The sequence below is a fragment of the Heptranchias perlo genome, chromosome 17, assembly GCF_035084215.1.
Source record: "Heptranchias perlo isolate sHepPer1 chromosome 17, sHepPer1.hap1, whole genome shotgun sequence".
In the NCBI taxonomy this organism is placed as follows: Eukaryota; Metazoa; Chordata; class Chondrichthyes; order Hexanchiformes; family Hexanchidae; genus Heptranchias; species Heptranchias perlo.
This window is the reverse complement of record NC_090341.1, coordinates 37,264,531-37,278,657: the sequence shown is the minus strand read 5'-3', so window position 1 is coordinate 37,278,657 and position 14,127 is coordinate 37,264,531. Positions and strand designations below refer to the sequence as shown.

The following is a 14,127-nucleotide window of genomic DNA, read 5'->3' as shown; positions in this document are numbered from 1 at the left end:
AAAACGAAGAGTAGGTGGATGTTTTAATCCCAATGGCACCCTCTCAATGTAAACATAAGGAAAATCCTGGCCATATACAGTTGGCCAGAGCAGCTGTGCTGGCTGGTGTGTGATGGGAGGGGGGATGGAGCAGGACCTATAGTTGTTATTGTCCACTGATGAGAAATACAGGAAGCAAACAATCTGACTAATCCAGGACGGACAGACACTGGAACGGATGAGACGACAGAAGCATTCAAAGTGTTAAGGGGTAAAAACAGAATACAATTAAAATCAAAATGAGATTTTAAAAAAATCTAAACATGCTAAGCAGAGAACGATAGAGGGGAGAAAAGAAAGAATGAGAGAGAATGGGTCAGAAGGAAATGCAGCAGTCAACTTTATCCTCCGCCCACCCTATCCTTTCCCTTGTGTTTTCTGTATGATCACAGATTCGGCATGTTTTCTTCAGCTGTTGGCATTGTCTTAAGAAGAACAAAATCACGTCTACCAGTTGAATAGCGAATATTTTTAAAAGTGAATTCGTCCCCATTGGAAACCCGTCCTTGTAGCATGAGTTTAACATCGGGTGACTATACAGCTGAGAGCCCATACCGCTAACTAACTACACATATGAAAGCCCATACTGATGAGTGACTATACAGGTGAGAGCCCATACCGCTAACTAACTACACATATGAAAGCCCATACTGATGAGTGACTATACAGGTGAGAGCCCATACAGGTAAATAACGGTACAACTGACAGCCTATATAGATAAGTGACTATACTACTAGGAGCCTCTGCATATAAAGAACTATACATCTGGATGTCAATAATTGGGATAGCCCATACAAGCGAATATCCAAAACCCCGCGAGTGAGTATCGATACAGGTGAGTGACTGTACAGCTGAGAGGCTATACAGTTGAACATCCATACAGACCTAACGCCCATTAACACGACATTACCGATGCCCCTTTTCAAAGGTTAAAATGCTCCCTCTGATGCACCCGGTCAATTTGAAATATATTATGGTATTCTTAATTTTAAAAAAAAGATACAAGCGTTAACAAATCCTGAGGTCAGGTAAACCCGGACGACACAAGGTTATTCCGAACGGATATTCTCACCGTAAGGTTATCTTCTCTAGAATACTACAGATGTTGCAGACAGTGAATGGGAACCATGCTTAGTAAATGAATTAATCTTTTCAGAAAATCTTTACAACATTCTCGGCTGAAACAAAATTCAATTACTTTGCAACCGTAAGTACCATGGAGACCTGAACGATTGGAATGGAATATCGCGAAAGCCCATCTTTCCGATATTTTTATAGTTTTTCACTGGGTTTTAAGATTTTAAAATAAGAATGCAGGTATTTTAGGAGAAAAAAATCCTCAGTGTAATCTGATATAATATGTGAATTCATCCATTAGGTGTTTAAAGTTTATTTGAATTCAGTAAAAATAATACACTAAACCGGTATAATTTCCATTTTTATTTCGGATTGAACATAAGGATATAATTCGGCGATAACTGGGAGAACTGGACAGCAGTGAAAAAAATCTCATTGTGTAACTTTTTGAAATGAGTTAAAAGTGTGGTTATTAAATAGGAATTGGCTCTTTTACAAAAATGGGACGAAACGCACGTTAAGTATTGAGTTATCGTAGTTGGATTAGCTTTGTAATAAAGTTTAACATTTAGGTTATATTCCAGGTTTGTTTATTGTTGTCCCGTTGCCTGTTGCTACGCTGTGATTCTGCTTTGCTCTTCCAGTTTTATGTTCACAATCAGCAGCCAGATAAGTCCAATGTTCTGAATAGAATACCGCTAAATGCCCTCATAGTTCTCTGAAAGTTACGCGGATCTTCACAATTTGATGGTATTCGGATAGAACTGCCGGCGCATTCCTTGCGGTAAGCGACAAAATCGCACTGTAAAAACGGCATTAGAAATTTGCTCGACAAGGATTAAGGAAAGTGCAGGCAATTAAATCGAACTATATTACTTTCTACGGAACCTATTCGTTAAGGAATAAAAACATCCCAACGATTTTCGGTTTCCATCCTGTTGGCAGTAACCGATTTTAATTTATTTTGTGGACAATAGGCGAGCATTTAGGCGGCTAGAACAGGGTTTGCTGGAAGTTCCATGACTCAAAGTTTTAACCATTGTGCAGATATTTCATGTTAAGGCTCTTATAAACACACGTGGATTGGCTTAAACCGGGTTGTGGTCCATTCTCCAACTGTATATAAACTAACAATTTTAATAAAAGCGTTTCTCGCATAATTGGAATTAAACCTAAATGTGGCAATAAAATAATATTTGATTCAGACTGAGAAGTCTGATTTTTTTGTTCAATGATTTTAATCATGACGCCTTCAATAATGCTATTTATAATAATTATAACTTTGTGACATTTAATTCTGCATCGGATGGCACACAAATAAAACTACCATTGTGTGTGTGTATATATATTCTCCTTGGCGTTTTCCGACGCTTTTATAACCAGGGGATGGCGTCCCAGCCTCTCCGTTTGCACAAATCCATCTCTCAGTAGAACGGAGACTTGAGAGAAATCCGCCACTCTTCAGCACCGCCACTGATGGCCCCTGTAATAAATTAAGCGTCATTTATAAATAAATTTATATCTCTGCATTTCAGTCCTTGATCAAGGACACGCAAGGTTTCAGAAAGATTTCAGCTAAATTGCAGATTAATGTTACGTTCTAGAAGTGTTAATTGGACTACTGAACCGATTCGCAAGCATTTTTCAAGAAAAGAAAAATCGCCCCATCGGGTTCGTAATTAATGTTTTTATTATAAGGCTATCAAGGAAAAAATTCTGTCGCAGTTTCGTGTGCTCGAAAAGAGTTATATATCAATTCCAGTAATACGCAGAGTAACAATGTATCAGAAGATGGGTCTTAAAAGACGATTAAAGGTTTGAGGACTCGTGTCATACTCCGCTATGGTGGAGTTCAGAGCTGATCACACCCAGACAATCATATCAAACAGGATCTTCTCCATTCACCAGAGCTGAAATAATGCAACTAGATGTGCACAACAAACCATTAATAAACAGTGACATATATTACAAGTTACAAACTTTACCCTTTGCATCTTACCCCTTCCAACTTAACTTTCTTTTGTTATTTCTTGTCTTTGTAAAATAATAAATAAACCTGGGACTTATAGCCGCAGTCACTGAAGGAGAGACCGAGAAATATGACACATTAGTGCATTAGTGGATCGACACTTCCCAGATTGTCCTGGTTTTTTTTTTGAAATGGTCAGTGAAGTAGATAAGAGTAGGTTTGGCACTCTAAAGATTGACACTTTCTACTTCCTGACAGGGTTGTCCTCCTGCTGAACTTTCACCTCCCGAACCCAGCTGCCTTCATTGGCCAGAGTGCACTGAGGGAGCCGAGCCGAGCGGAGCCGAGCCGAGCGGAGCGCTGTGCCTCTCGGAGTCGCTTCGCTCCTTGGCCCAGCTGCTTGTTTTTTTTTAAAAAAAACAAAACCGTACACATACACTTTCACTTTTTTTCACAATCACTTTCACTAGGTCGAGCTCCTTCAGAGCCCGAATGACACCGCGGGTTTTGGGTTTGCTTTTTTGCGTTAACGCCAAACTTGCACCGATGCGCTCTGCTCACAGCTCCGATCCGACCCCAGCTTTTCCCCCCTTAAAGCTCTGATACATGTTGTTTACACAGCAGGTGGATATGACGTCAGGGGGCAGCTCGCAGCAAAAAATAACAACATCCAACTCCGCGATTTGTATTCCCCCCCTCCAAAAGCTCATTAAGTTCGCTAGAATTCTGAATAATGAAGAGTGGGAAAAAAAGCGCGGCGGGAGGATAGGAAAGGATCCGATCAAGTGTGAGTTCGATCCGGCTTCTTAGTTGCACCACGGGGATTTTGGTGTCTTTGGAAAGCGACTGTTCCACAACGTAGTGCCAGAGCGGAGTAATATATTGTTATTTATTGTGTGCTTGTTGCATGCTTTCTCGTACACAATCGCATGTGTGTTGCAGGGTCAAATTATCTTCTGGTTACCCAACAACCTAAAGCAGTACCAACTGGTAAGTTTGAATTTATTTCTCTCCCCCCCCCCCCCCCCGCTCTCCCTTCCCTTGCTCGCATTTAGATTAACTCTTTCTGCTTGGCTTGACTCTGATTTCCTGCAAGCCCCACGTGCAGTTTGGGGTGTTTGCAAATTTTTTGTTGTTGTTTGTCAAAGTGGGTTTCGAATCGGAGATAAGCAATTTGAACAATTTGCATTGGCAATGCAAAAAGTGCTGGCCAGGGGACGGCCGATTGTGCCCGAGTGAGGTGTGGGAGTCCCCTGGCTTGTTTAGCGGGGTTATTAGCGTGTGGTCAGTTTGAAGGAGTTGAGTTGCGTAAGGTTTCTTTTTCGGGAGTTTACTGAGGAGCTGGAGAATATTCGGCAGGTCGCCGGAGACTTGACAGGCTGTAGATCGAGGGATCTCTCCTCCAGGATCGCACCACTCCTGTAGGGGGAAATAGGCACATAGTGGGAACCGCATGGGAAGCGAGAAGAGGGAACTCCTGAAACTTGTCACTTCTTTTTTGCCATCCTGTACTTTCAGAAAAACCCATGCGAGTTTGGATGGGCATCACATGGGCGTGATTGCATCGAATTACCTATGAAGGTCATCGAAAATATGGGGGCAATTGAGGGTCCCAACAATTCCGCAGTTTTATTTAGTCATAGTTTGAACAATCCATACTTCATTGTATTGAGTTTTTTTGTGCCAGATATGTATTGTGTTTGGGGGACAGAGGGTATCAAGTTAGTGCAATAACTAGTATTATCTTTAGCTTTCGAGTGCGACTCGAATAGACTTCAGCCCCACTTCCTCCAGTTTTGGTCGCTGAAAGCCCCAAAACTGAAAGCAAGTAAACCACAGCCAAGGTGCTGACGGTTTAAACTTACTGTTGTATTTTAAGAAAGAAAGTAGTGCTATCTGCTGGACAGTTGTAATGTGTTTTAATATTGTCCCACACGGCCTAACGCTCTAGCCAGCCGGGATGTTGCTGGGTGTAAGGTTGGAATCATCTCGGCAGCGAGGGTGAGTGCATGCCCTCACCTCCATCGCCCTCCAAAACAGTATGAGCCTTTTCAAAAAAAAAACTGCCCAGCGCTCTCTCCACCCCTGCACGTTCATTCACCATCATTGTGAGATGACTTTTCCCGACGGGAACTCGAGTCCGCCCCAAGCTGAACTTTCTCACTTTCTCTGATACTTGGGGAGGGGTGTGGTGGGTGGTGGTGTGTTGAGGGGGGGGGGGTAGCTGAGCTGGAGCTGAGCTGTCCGAGACTGGGACTTTGAGGGGGGGGGGGAGAGAGAGAGAAGGGGATTGGAGAGTCAAGGTTGGTGGGAGAGCCCCTCACCCGGCAAGGGGACGGATGAGCCCGAGCCTCCCTCTTGCCGACCACTCCCTACCCCGAGGAATTGTTGCGAGCTCCCGGGAGCTGTATCTGCCGCCTCCACTACTTTGTGCAAAGTCAGTGTTTGTTTAACTTGTTAGATGAAAGGAGAGAGGGGGGTATAAAAGTAGCCGAGGAGTCCGGTGGCTCTTTGTTATGCTAATGCCAGTGTTTAGTCAGATCTTCCACATCTCCCTGAAACTTTCCTGTCAGTCTGGCTGCTCGTGCGCGTCTTGGGACGGGCACTATCATTGCACGAATAAAACCACAGAATAAAACAGTGATTTCACATTTTAACACGAAACGTTAATAAAAAAAACTATATTTTTAAAAACTTTTTTTTGTCGCATATTAATTCGACACCGCCGCGCGCGAGTTCCCATCGAGTTTCTCACTGAAAGTTCCCTTGACTTCGCTGAGTTGCGAGGTTTTGGCGGCTGCCCGGCTAACAATGAGTTGTTTGTGTCTGTCAGAGTTTAAAGAGGACAACATCGGGAGAAGCAAGGTACTGCATATGAGAAACTTTATTAAATACAAATGAATTACAAAGTAACTATATAAATTACAAAGTAAGCCAGGTTCCCTCATACCCAGAGGCGGCTCTTCGCACCACTCTCTCATTCCAGCCCCGTTGTTGTTATTTACTTTGGTCGTTTCTTGTCTCCTCGGGCTCCAAAGTGGGGGACTGTTTAATGTTTAGCAAAAAAAAACAAAGTGGAATTCAGCCTCCTTCATCTTGGATTACCGAGTGTCTGAGAAAATCGCAGTAAAGTAAACAGCCCGGCAAGTAGCGAACCTTGACAACCCAGATCAAGTAAGCAGTTGCAGATCAAACAAAGCCTGTGCTGGGCCGTTGTCAAGGGTCCGCTTCTCTGAAAGCTTTCAACCGTGTGCCCAGGCGGTGGGCTTGCCTTCTCACTTCTGCACAAATGGAACCGCACAATCGTAAAATCAAAAGGAGAGAATGTGGAAAAAAAGCAGTCACTGGCTTCACATCAACTCCGTAACGTCCACCGAGCTTTAAAAGTTTCTGTATTAAGACACGATTCAATCTTGAGCTACTTTACATTTGAGTCATCAGGATCACATCTGTCTAGTCCATTCTTAACAAGTCGGGGCACAAAAAATGTTTAGTTAGAAGTGGTTTTAGTGTATGCCTGTGTGTATGTTCGTATATAATGAATTGAATAGTTTTTATAGATTAGTGCTCTTGTGATAAAGTCAGGCATTTATTAGGTGCACCGTAGGTTTTTCAATTTGTGTCGTCTTTAGGTCCAAGTGGCCATTGTAGATTTTTGTTGGATAATAATGTTGAAGTGGAATTTTATCTGTTGCCAAAGCATACTTGCAATAAGAATAAACAGTACTTTGACTGATACAAAATACAATGAGCATATTGCATAAAATAGATGCGGCCACACCCAAAATATTTATATCCAGACCCAACTTGCATTGATAGTGGCTAGCACCACATTGGAATAAATTGAGACTTGGTAAAGTTCTAGTTATAGTAGGACTTTTTCAGAACTTTTCTTTCAAAGTGATAGGGTAGCATTCGACTGGAGTTCATCTTCTAGTTATAAAGGCACTGACTCCAGTTAAGTTAAAAAATTCAGGTAAACAGTGTAATAAAGAAATGTAAAAATGTAAATATCAATATTGATATTTTCTTATATTTTTAATAGCCTAAGTATTTTACATAAAATGATCTTGTTTTCATCAGAGAAATTGCAATGAGGCAGCACATATCAATAAACCTCATGTCTATATATTGCAGTGAAATCCCAAGCAGTATATCATGACTGTAATTTGCTTAAGTATATACAATTTACTGAATGATCTTACATTGACACCATTTGTAATCTCATGAAGTGTAAACAATTTCAAAAGCCAAAACAATTTCCTATCTATAGCCATTGTATCCAGTTATCTCTATGTCTATTTGCTATATTGTAACATTCTAACAGATTGTGCAGGGATCCATCTTTAGTTACAACTGTTGGTACTCTTTGAATTGTAAAACTGGATGAATTGGAGAGTAATGGAAAAAGTTGACAGATTTTGAGAATCTATTTAAACAAAATAGAGTAATTAAGTACACTAACTTTAAGAGAAATGTAATAATGTCTTTAACTGTGTTCTTTCAAAAGTCATTTGAATTTTATAAAATTGAATAACAATAAAAAGAATGCAGTGCTTTGTCAAGCAGGATTGGGGTGAGCATATTGAACCTGTCAATCAGTAACAGAGTCTTCCTTTTTGCGGTAGTTGAGTCACTTGCCATGCACCGTTGTGGCTGTAGGTTTGAGTCACAGCATAAGCTGACATTTGAAAATATCAGCTGTGTGGTCCAACTTAGGGCTGGGGCCCTATTGGAGTGTGCAAACAGTTTGAGCACTCTCTTAACGAAATAAAGCTGTGCGGAATTGAAGATCTGTGATTGAGCGGAGGAGATAAAAATGTTAAGTCCTGCTAGTTGTATAATGTCTGAGAAATTCATTCATTCTGGTCATACCAGTGGCATCTTCTGACAATTTACATTAATGTTGAACCATATGTTACAATGAAACAAATTATACACCTTAAATGATGTAATGTATTGACAAGTCTGAACTGTTTGTAATGATTATTGCATTATTTTACATATGGTTATCTTTATCAGAACAGTCTAAAATTTAGGATAATATTTCATATTTAATTATGAATTAAAAATCCTTTGTCAGTTGATATAGCTGAATATCAATAATACCAATATATGAATACCAATATATTAATATTTAACAAATATGTATTTTGAATATAGATTGCTATGCTGGGTACACATTAACGGGTATTTGCCATTTTATAGCAAATAATCAGTATTATAGGAGATTCATACCTGTACATAAATTCACAACATTGCTGGACAAGCAATCCATAGTAAAAAAAAGTAATTGGCTGTTAATGAATAAAGTTGGCATTATGTATTGGAGAATTAATGATTTTTGAGAACAGTACATTAGCAGAGTGCTGACAGACCTAATTACACATAAAGTAAGATGTAGATATATGGTTTTGTATCTGCAAATCAATATACTTCCCAAAAGCATACCAGATTCTCTAGAGGATTTTTTATATAATAGTTCAGTTTGACTGTTTGCCAATGGCCTTTGTCAACCAGCAATAACATTATGAATAGGTTTTAAACCACTTTCAAATGTTGACAATGCCTGTATAAATTGTTTTTCTTGCTTCTTAAATATCTGAAGTAAATATTTTTCTAAGTTTATTTCCTCCAGTTCTTTGACAGTGAATTGTTTATTGCACATTTTGGCATCTAAAAGTTTCTTTTTGTATACCACATGGATGGTATTTAGATGCAAATGTGAAAAGAAATCACTTCTCAGTTTTTGCAGGCAAGCTGAACTGATAGAGAAAGGGTTAATGATGCATGACTTCTGAATGCCAGCAGCACATTCTGTGCAAACTAATAGGCTTAAATGACTTCATAAGAGCAGTTACAGCTAAATATCATTTGATTACTTTCATTCTGTGAAATGATTGTTTTCCAAGATCTGACAGTAGTTTTCATATGTTCAGGTGTATCTTTATTTTTGAGGTTATTATAACAGTACATTTTAACCCTACAAGTGATTCTGATTAATTTGTTTGGTTTTCCCTACTAGATAGAATATGTAATCACTTACGATCAGATTCATTTTGGAAAATATAATCTGATTTATTCTAATCTATTATTTTACATAAACAAAAAACACTTTATTTTGGGTTGTGAGTTCCTTCAGATTCAAATGCATCATATTGATATTTTAAATTAATATTTGTTCTTGTACACACAAAGTTTCTTGATCTGAAAACTGAGGATTCTGTATTGAAAGTAGACCAAAGACAGTTTCATTCCACCTTCAATTATAGTGTTACTTCACTTTGTTTCGACTGTAGATTAAAAGCTTGTTTCTGTCAAATTTTATGGCAAAAAAAATCAACTCCATTAGTATAACAATGAGACCACTTAAAATTGTGATTCAAATCCACTTTAAAAATCTAATGAGTTTAAATTTGAGTGTTTGTAAATATAACACCATCTGTTTACATTGGGTCCAGAAGGCCTGACGACAGTCTATTTATGATGATGTGCCATAATAACTTTTTTTCCCCATATGTAATTCGGACACAGAGCAATAATATTATTGTGGTTTGTCATTATCTGTGATTGACAGCCAGCCGTACAGATCCAATGTAAACAGTGATTGTCATTTGCTGCAATGATTGAAGTTTTAACAGCTTCAAACTGAAAAGAATTTGAATCGTGCTTTTTTTTCCCTAAGAGACTCCATTATTTTGTGCAGACTGTTGATAAGCTACACCAACAGTTGTATGGGAGATGCAGCTTTAAGGAGCCCTGCAATGTTAACAAAATCTTACCATATTAAGGGTGGTCTACAGAAGCAGGTCCAGAGGTTTAACACTTTGTTTCTATGCATTTACTAAAACAAGCTCAATGATTAAAGGCTTGAATAGCTTTGGGGGTAAAAAGAGGCTGAGTTGTTACATTGTTACATTGCTTAAGTTGAAGAAAAAATAAAACTTTATATTAAATGAATTAGTTATTATACTTGTTAACTGTTCATCAAATATGTGAACTTGATGTCTAGTAATTCATACTCCTATGAAGTGAGTGTAATTGAGATTAGGGTACTCTATTACAAATGACAAGGAAATGGATTTAATTAGTTATTAATTAACAGTAGCAATGATATTACTTGCAAAGGCGTGAGCAGAAAGTGTACTATGTAAATGGTTTGCATCGTACTTTGAAGTGCTGGAATGTCTTCATAGTTAAGTTGAAACATACCTGTGGGAATTACTGCAATTGGACTATCTGCCAAGGTCACCTAAAATCTCTCTCCAACGACTGAAATCTTGATTGTCGAGCCAGTAGACAGCACCACCGCATTCACAGCAAAAAGAAACAGATGAAACTGAAAACATACTTACCTTTTCCAGGCAGTTTCCTCTTGGAGGCAAAAAAAACCCCTAAAAAAAACATTGCTGTGTGGCTGTAACACAATGTAGTGAACATTCATGATTGTTGTACTGTGTCGTTACTGTGCCATTGAGCCAGTCACACTTCCACTGTCACCAGTCAATTGCTGATGGCTTCGGTCCAGTGAGCCAGTGTTAATTTCTAGCCTTATCAGTTGATGGAATAAATTTGGTTTTAGTTTGAATTTGTATTTTTTGATGCTTTAAAGTAAATAAAACACAGGATGTATGGACAGTTACAAATACCCATTAGTATACAGTGTTGCTTAATTTGAATTTTAAAAACAATTCCTATTAACTAAACTATTAAATAGGAGATTTTGATGTTTATTTTTTAAAAAAACAAATCCTTACCTGAAGCAAAAAAAAACAGAAATGCTTGTTACTTTTGAAGTTACCCTTACATTGTAATGTATAGGAAGTCAATCTTTTAACAGCCCTGAGGGCTTTGCGTAGTTCTTTCAAAGCAGATAGTATATATACATTGCGATAATTTTATTGGTAATCTGCGCAACCTTGATTACACATGTCCTATATTTGTACTTCACATTGCAGTGGATAAAATCATGCTGTAACCTGGTGAAGGAATCTAAAGGTACAGTACCATTAAGCTTTTAATATTTAACACATCTGTGTCCCAAGCCACAACTAAATTCATTGATAGAACTGGCACTAGATTTTTTTTTAAAAAAGCTAGCCAGTATGCTTATAAAGAATTGCTAAATGCTTGTAACTTGAAAAGCACCTTTATGCTTGAAAAGGCTGTTTAGCTGCAAGCAAAATCTAAAGGTTAGCAACATAGGAACAAATAGACACGGTTAATCTAACAATGCATTTAACTATTTTAAAGCTCATTTAACACCAGTGAGTTCACTTCGGTTTAGTTTAGTTTTGGAGATACTTTACGCACATTTGTCATGGCAAATTCCTCCCCCTCCCCTTGAAAAGAAAAACTTAACACCTAAATTTGAATCTGCTTTAAACTGCATTGTGTTGTGACTGATTATATTAAACTTACTTGTCAAAAATTACATTTGGAACCAAGTTTATTCTTAAGACATTTTATTTTTTGCAGTGGAGGTCAAGTTTAAGACCATAGGGCGAAATTCTGAATCTGCCGGTGTAATTTTCATTATGGGCCTTCCGAAGACTCCCAAATGTAGGAGGGAGCAGTTAGTGTATCGCAGAGGGGATCGATTTCTTTCCAGAGATGGCCTGACAGCTCCTTTGGGAGTTGCTGAGTTGGGCCATTCTGTGTGTGGGGAGGGCTTTCCCAAGCCTCCTATGCTATTCTGGGGCAGGCTGCACAGATGCATCCTTACAAGTGCCAGTGACCCACCCTGAGTATGTCTCCACAATTTGGGACGGGCACCTGGAAGTTCCACTGCACAGAACATCTGGTGGAGTGGATCTCCCAGAATTTTGGCCCCTGCTTGTTTAAATAATTGCTTTTATTAGTTCTTATCAACATACATCAAAATTGAGTGTAGTGCTATTTATAAACACGATTTCCATTCTAAAACACAAACACAATTTTAGAAAAATAGCTCAGATTTCCTTTGCAAGTTTGTTCCTCTCCATTCCTCTACTTGCTAGAATATGGTTCTACTGACACCGATTGGCCTTCTGTATTCCTGGTGGTCATTGACAGTTTGTGAGCTTTGACAGTGAGTATTGACAGTGTGTTCCACTGGGGAGGGGGTGGGGGATATCACAGCAGGTCCCAGCTTACTTTTACCTGACCTCCAAACAAATGCAGTTCCAACAGAGGTCATTGCTCAGTTTTGTTTTCCCTGGCAGATTTTGCCCTCCCTAACCCAGGGGCACTGAGGCCAATTGTCATGTTCCATTGCTTCTTCAGATGAGATAAGCTAATGTAGCACAGACCAAGGGCATGGGTCCTTACTGGTCTGTAGGACTCAGCCACTTTATTGGATAAACTCACTGAGTGATCAGGAGAGCCCACACAAATGACTGAAACACAGATTGCATTTGAAATGGGATTGCTGGCAGGTTGCTTTCATTATGATGTTTCCTTTGGAAAAGTCAATTTGTGGGACAGCGCAGCTTAATAAAAATGCTTCTTGCATGTGTGTAATGTATTAGCTTTTGCCACATTGTCTCTTGTGGTTCCCCGCTATTCGTAGTGCGTTAATTCAACATGCTCAGTATCCGATAGATATCTGTCCAAAACAAATGTGCACAATTGGTTTAAACCTCAGTAAATGGACAATCTTAGTTTTGGACTACGGTATATAAATAATGAAACCAAGGTGCAATTTTAGATTAAATCATCCCTGATAATCAGTCACATAGTGTATTGTAGTTCTTGAACAACAAATCTAATTACATATACGTAGTAAAATGTATCATTACAGTATACCAAATGAGGTGCTATCATTCAGCGACACAAAAGTTATACCCACTGTATTATATGGCATATATACACCAAATTTCTTACCTATAGTTGCGCTGAGCTTTTTCTCCCGGTAATTTGTTTACTAAATCAAAATATGTACTGTTAATTCAGCAATTTGGTTTTGACAAAAGTAGGCAGATTTACAAGATGTGATGGTACATCAACAAAATACCAAGTGCAATTATTAGGAGTTGTACTTGAAAAGGCAGAAATAGGCCTTTTTAAATGGGACTTCTGTACCTATTCAGAGGAATTGGAAACTAAGCTTTGTAAGCAACATGAAATTAGACTTCGCAGAAGTGTGGCATGGTGTATGTTATATATAGAAAACCTCTGCTGGGAACCATATCTTCCAGTATGTAGGGTATCCTGAATCGCCTGGACATAGAAATGAGCAGCTTAATTTGTGTTTATTGGTCACTATACGAGATTAACTTGGCTTATGGAATTTCCCATTAAATCTCCTTTACTCAATTGCTTATCTTCTCACTTCTTGGCTAGGCTGTTGAATAACAAGTTGCAGTGAAATAAGTTACAGTAATGGAGTCTGTGAGCAGCAGAGGTTGCAAAATAAACTGTTATAGAATCATAGAATCATAGAAGTTACAACATGGAAACAGGCCCTTCGGCCCAACATGTCCATGTCGCCCAGTTTATACCACTAAGCTAGTCCCAATTGCCTGCACTTGGCCCATATCCCTCGATACCCATCTTCCCCATGTAACTGTCCAAATGCTTTTTAAAAGACAAAATTGTACCCGCCTCTACTACTGCCTCTGGCAGCTCGTTCCAGACACTCACCACCCTTTGAGTGAAAAAATTGCCCCTCTGGATCCTTTTGTATCTCTCCCCTCTCACCTTAAATCTGTGCCCCCTCGTTATAGACTCCCCTACCTTTGGGAAAAGATTTTGACTATCGACCTTATCTATGCCCCTCATTATTTTATAGACTTCTATAAGATCACCCCTTAACCTCCTACTCTCCAGGGAATAAAGTCCCAGTCTGTCTAACCTCTCCCTGTAAGTCAAACCATCAAGTCCCGGTAGCATCCTAGTAAATCTTTTCTGCACTCTTTCTAGTTTAATAATATCCTTTCTATAATAGGGTGACCAGAACTGTACACAGTACTCCAAGTGTGGCCTCACCAATGCCCTGTACAACTTCAACAAGACATCCCAACTCCTGCATTCAATGTTCTGACCAATGAAACCAAGCATGC

The 14,127-nt window shown here is 39.1% G+C and overlaps 1 protein-coding gene across 5 annotated transcripts in view; it reads left to right on the top strand.

Moving 5' to 3' along the window:
• The first annotated feature begins 3,604 nt into the window (after window positions 1-3,604).
• Window positions 3,605-14,127, top strand: part of foxp1b (forkhead box P1b) — a 413,548-nt gene continuing 403,025 nt past the window's right edge. For 3 of the 5 annotated variants that reach the window (XM_067998900.1, XM_067998899.1, XM_067998894.1), the window contains exon 1: window positions 3,606-4,075. The gene's annotated coding sequence lies outside the window, so the exon portion shown is untranslated. Of the gene's footprint in view, window positions 4,076-14,127 lie in introns of all 5 variants that reach the window. The other 2 variants (XM_067998895.1, XM_067998898.1) reach the window with 1 other exon arrangement.